The 5,807-nt window shown below is 43.2% G+C and overlaps 1 long non-coding RNA gene across 1 annotated transcript; it reads right to left on the minus strand.

Annotated features, from left to right (window-relative positions):
• Positions 1-706: 706 nt before the first annotated feature.
• On the minus strand, positions 707-5,289 carry LOC117435891 (uncharacterized). Its single transcript, XR_004549423.1, has 3 exons — positions 5,064-5,289; positions 2,520-2,762; positions 707-1,533 (listed from the first exon to the last, which is right to left on the minus strand). It is a non-coding gene; the product is annotated as an uncharacterized lncRNA (long non-coding RNA).
• Positions 5,290-5,807: the final 518 nt, after the last annotated feature.

Here is a 5,807-nt window from a genome sequence, read left to right on the forward strand (position 1 = left end):
GCCTTCCAAAACAGAACTTTCACTCAGAAGGTTTAGCAGAAGCTTTGAGCTATATCCCTCCCTTTAATTTTTCTTCCCTGTTCTTCCAACATTCAATCCCTCTTCCCTGGCTGGTGACAGTCTCAAAATGACCTTCTCCTAGGAAGCTCAGCATAACTGTTCAGCAAACAACAGGGCCCTACTGAGTCCTAAACTTTGCACATGGGGATAAAAAGGCAGCAGTAAGCCTGAGTGGGCAGTGCACACATACTAACTGAAGGGTGTTTTCTCTTCAGAGTTGAAAGAAGCTATGACAGTTGCCAAGTCCAGGTTATTTCTGTCTCTGGGACAGGACAGAGCTAACATGACTAACATAATTCTTGCTTTCTGCTGGTGTGGTCTTTTAGCAAGTAAGATGTATTATGCTTATCCTTGGCTATTTAAATAACACTGCCTCGCTCTGTTCATGAACCAACTTATAATATGAATGAAGAAAAACAAAAAGAATCTATGGATCATGAAGCAAGTGGGAATGGATAATCAATTTTTATCACTGATATGGTGGGTAAGACCAATAACTCTGAATGAGTTACGAAAATCTCTTCTCTGAGCAGATGTGTCTTTCCTTTCCAGTCCCATTTCAGCCCAGAAATAACAGAAAATAGTGTTGAATTAAACATATTAAAACAAAACAAAGACGTGTTTTTATTGTCTATCATATTTATTTTTAAATGTAGGAATGTGAAATTCCCACAGGTGGGCCCGATGCGGGAGGCATGGTAACGATGGATTAGAAAAGCCTTTCAGCTTTACAAACATGGGTTCAAATCAAGCTTAAGTAAGTGACAAGCAAAATGGGGCTATTTGTTTCAATCTAGGTCCGTTTGGCTATAGCAAAAACTCTGCACAATAGCATCTTGGTGCTTAAAGGGAGCCTATAAACTGAAAGATAATGCTTCTGCTGGAGAGCATTTGCAGTGTTATTTATAACAATTGCAATTACTGGACCAGTTGAGATTACTTGTCCTGAAAGACATCAGAGAGTAAATTTACCTCTCCCCATTGTGGGAGGCATGTTTATTTTGCACTTTTGGCAGTGCTTTCTGCCAGACCTGTGCCCCAAATCTCCTTTCCAGTTACATAGACGTGATGCATGTGTGCAGGTCAGGCTGGGAAACATGTTCTCCTTGGGACTGTTTGCCAAAGATTCACATGGAGTCAGAAGCCCTCTGATGACCAGGAACCAACCTGCCATACAAGCAGTAAGGTCTGCCTGATTCTCCTTTCTGCTGGTACACTCATCTGCCCAGCAGCATACCTGGAAATCAGCTGGACAGCTTTGCCTACCAGGCCTGCAGAGGCTGTAGAGGAAGACAGAGTTGCCCCGCAGTAACATTATGTGATGCATGTTCATCTCGGGAGGTTTACAGTGTGAGTGCTGACAAATCTGGGCCTGGGTCAGGAAGCCTGTGGGGGAAGAGATGATCTTTTTCTGCCTTGCTGTGCACGTAATTTCGTGTCATTCGGATCTCACCTTTGGTTAAGGTCTGGTACCTGCAGGAGTGAAAAATCTGGTCTTTGGTTCATAAGAGTCAAGGATAGATTGCACAAGGCACTGAGAAAGAGAGGAGAGCTTTATGCAGAATAAAATACAATTGTTGGGCTGTAAAATCTCCTGAGAGGCCTCACAGACAGCGGTACTCCCTGGAACTCTTCATAACTTCATTTTGAAAAACACAACATATAAAATGGAGAGAGAACACATAAACATAGTGCAGCAGTCCCTGATCTAGTCCCAGGCAAGCTGAGACCCCTGTGCAATGTAGTGCAGTGCCAGGCCAAGACACGAGCTAGCATCCCAAAAGCAGTCAAGCCCTCCCACAGCAGTGGCTCGCACCATAACATCAAGGGTGAAACTCCATGCTGATGCAGCTGTGTTGCTCCCCATTGCAGAGACATGTCAAGTCCAACTAAGGAGGGGTGTCCTTGCGATCTGATCCTGCAAGAAGGCCCCAACAGGTTCTTGATGCAAATGTGGTGGCCAAGGTATGTGTTATCTTGCAGTTGAAAGTAAATAAGGAGTCAGGGCGTGCCTTGCCTGAGGGGTAGTACAAGTACAGCTGTAAGTGGGGCATGCTCACAACTCCACCACGAGCTTGCAAGATCAGACCTTAAGGACCCCATTTCAAAACACCTCAGTGTCCACCATCATGTCGTAAGTCATGTCCAAGGATCTCAGGAACAAGCACGGGGAGCTCTATTTAAAGCCTGGCCTTCACTGCAACTGCCTAATGCCTGAATCTCTGGTGCAAGGTGACTGGCTCAGGACCATAACAGGAGCCAATAAGCCAGGGTTAAAATGCAAGAGCAGAGTTTGTTGCTCCCACATTGCTATTTCATCTTTCTGACCCTCTGCACCTCTCCTCCTGCCATTTAAAGACACGACAGGACTCAGTGGAAAGGGGACTAGTGTCAGAAATTCAGCATCACCAAATGCGAATTTGAATGATTTTGTGGTTCTAGATTAATAAATTGCTTACCATCATAGGAGAACTGAATGATGCATTACTCTGGTTGCTATAGTGGACCTTTTTCATAGCCATCTATGTAAAATGTGCAGTTCAGAATGATTCTCATTAGTCCTACATTTCCAGAGTCACATTTTTAATTAAACAATATTTTTGTCCTTTTGTTTCTTAAATGGGCATGCAGTGTTGTTTAAATCTCAAGGACCTCCATGACTGGAACATCCGAGACTTCACAGCTCCAAAGCTCCACTCATGCTGCAGAGAGGAAAATAAGAGAACATTGAAAGAGCATAACTTAAACCAGGCAAGCTCTCTGCACAATTACATGGAAAAAAACCCATCCATTTGAAGTCTCTCCATAGCGACCTGGCTTCAACATTATCTGAAGATTATGTTCATCCCTAATTTAGTGAGGCTATTTATCAGTTTAGGGGAGGGATGGAGCAAAACCCTGTTCATTGATCCTGGGAGAACTAAGATGAGTATTAAAAAAATGCTGGTGGTACTGTCTCCAGCATAGGATGGAGTAGTAGTATGCACGCAAGGACACTGGATTCCTAATGCTGTTATGAAAATGACCTTAAAGCACATGCAATAATATGTTTTATAGATATATATATTCTGGTAGTTTCCTTGATGTTGTGGAAATACAATACCTAGTGATGGAAAAGACCCCTTTAGGTGCCTCAGGCTGCTGAACGTTGTACATGTCTCCTCTGAACCTACCATTTACCCTAGTTTGAGGCGAGGAACATAGTTCAGGGTCTTTTTTAACTGCCTTTCCTAGGTGCAACACAGGCGCAATAAGTACAGGGAGGCTGTTGAGCTACCTTTCAGTAGTATCCTTCTGCTTGGAAGCTGAAGAGGATCTGGCTTTTGTTCTGAACCCCACCCAGCCCTTCACCACACAGTAGTGATGGGGGAGCATGGCGGCTTGTCTGTCTGCTCCCATTTCTTCCTGCAGGCACCACACTATATATCCCACACAAGCCTGACCACAGCTTTCAGAAACATCCAATAAATCAACAGTTAAAAGGGAAGAGTAGACATGGGGAGCAGGTGCTTATTATCTGTGCATCTCTGGAGAAGAATAACCCACAGTGTATTTCCATGCCCATTTGAAATGGAATACGACCATGACCCTGCAAGTGGCTCTGCTTGAATTGTTCCTGGCATCATGTTTTACTCCTAATATTTTCATTGTCTGCCTCCATCAGTTTTACCTCCCACTGTAGCATTAATTTTGTATGTGAATATGGAGGCTGTGCTTTAAATAATACAGCATATGCTTTCTATTTGCCACATAGAATAATATTTTTTTGGCTGATTTATGTTCCACCTGGACAAAATTATTTTTTATGATGGGTTTATTTCATTTGCTCCCACATCCCCAAATGGGAGGGAAAAAATGAGGAATCTTGTAAAACACCAATAATGATGGACACAGAAATCTGCTTTGAAATGCAATTTTACTGCAAAAACAGATTCTCTCCAGCCACGTAAATGAAAAAATGTTGTTGTAATAATTTCAAGCTTGCAAATGCATGGTACTACTGAAGAGAGTAATCTTCAGGCTCTTGTATCATCCCTTACACAATGCTGGGAGTATGGAGAAATTCACTGACAGCTATAAGCTATTGCAGTAGAACAAAATTACACATATGGCTGGAGCATGGATTTAATTTAGCTCTTTTCAGAACTTCAACAAGAAACAGAGCCAGGACAAAACCCAATGGTCTTTCGATTTGCAGATTTGCCACAGAACATCATAGGCTAAGCTGCCAAATCTACCTCATTTCCAGATCTCCCAAGGCCTGCGGAAGAAGATGTTACTTGCCATTGGAACAAGTTAGTATCAAACAGATAATATGAGTTTCAATATCCATAATAAAAAAGTATGATGTACCTTGTTTTGTGTTTTACAGCCCTGGAAAAGACTGGCAGTATTTTTATGTCAATCTTTCACCTACAGATATTCTCATTATGAACAGATTTATTATTAAAACAAAAAAGCCATATGCAATCCTCAGCGCAACTTCTAATTTTGACTTACAGCTTTTGGTGCTTCAGTAAAGCAACTAAATATTAATCATACAAATCCATAATAGTCATAGCAGTCAGAAAGCTCTCGTTCTATTTTTGGTTGTTATAGCTCATCTTTAACCATGCAACATCTGCCAGCCAAACCCACATTCTAATAGGAATGCATATAATAAGGACACATAATGCCTCCATGTCAACTCTGAACTGCAGAGCTGGGGAAAGTGTGATATTCTTTCAGAGCAACTTCCCTTTTAATACTGAATATAACAAGAAGAGGTAGGACTTCCACGGGAAAACCCTGCTGCTTCTAGTCCCAACCCATAACTCCCCAACAGATGGTAGAAATCAAATCTAATGTCTCCCCTTTGGCACCTTCTGGCAGCAACCAGAAGATTTGTTCCCATGCACGCCCTCTCCTCCCCACAAAAAGCTCTGCTCCAGCCCCTCATCCTACCATGTCCCCAGTTCCTGCTCCACCAGCTAGCATAGAAAGCTCCAGTGAAGGTGGGTCACCTTTGTTCTGCTCCATCTTCTTTTCTTTCTGAGCACTGCAAGCTCAACAGCAAGCTAGGCACTGAAAATCAGGTCACTGGTTTAACACGAGGAAATATAATCTATAGGATGAACGTGTACTGTATTTGTGTCACTATCACGCCAGCCCCAGGCCTTTCAGACAAAACCAGAGCTCCCGTTCTTCCACAAACTCTTCTGGATGAAGGCAGCTCCTGAAGGAATCGTAAGCCTGCAGATCGGGAAGGGAAAGGAAAACAGTATAAAAAAGCTACAGTAGATGGTGCTAGACAGGTGCAGAAGACACGAGCTAGTCATTTGAGGATACCTGCAAGATTTACCCCTAAGCTAAGCGGTTTAGAAAATGTGCAATTTAGATTTATCAGTTCAGAAGGGAGATTCACATAAAAACAGTTGAGCTGGTGAGATTAGTAAATGCAGAACCCCATGCTGAGATGACGTTCACCTTACTACACGTGCTGACAAAGGGGAAATAGAGCATGGGCACCCCCCCAGCTGCACCCCAACAGTCACAGGAAAGCAAGGTGCAGTGGGGCAATGGGAAGAGAAGAAGCGAGTCACAGACAGAGACCTTACTTTACCCAGGAACTTCTCCCAGGAGGCTTAGGTGGCACGCTTCCCACATGTTGGGATAGGGAGCAAAGAAGCAGCAGGAACGCTGCAGATTTTGGTCAGAGTGGGCAGAGCAGGTCAGTATTTCTCGATGTCAGCCCCAGCGTATCAAAC

The sequence above is a fragment of the Melopsittacus undulatus genome, chromosome 2 (genome assembly GCF_012275295.1).
Source record: "Melopsittacus undulatus isolate bMelUnd1 chromosome 2, bMelUnd1.mat.Z, whole genome shotgun sequence".
NCBI lineage: Eukaryota > Metazoa > Chordata > Aves > Psittaciformes > Psittaculidae > Melopsittacus > Melopsittacus undulatus.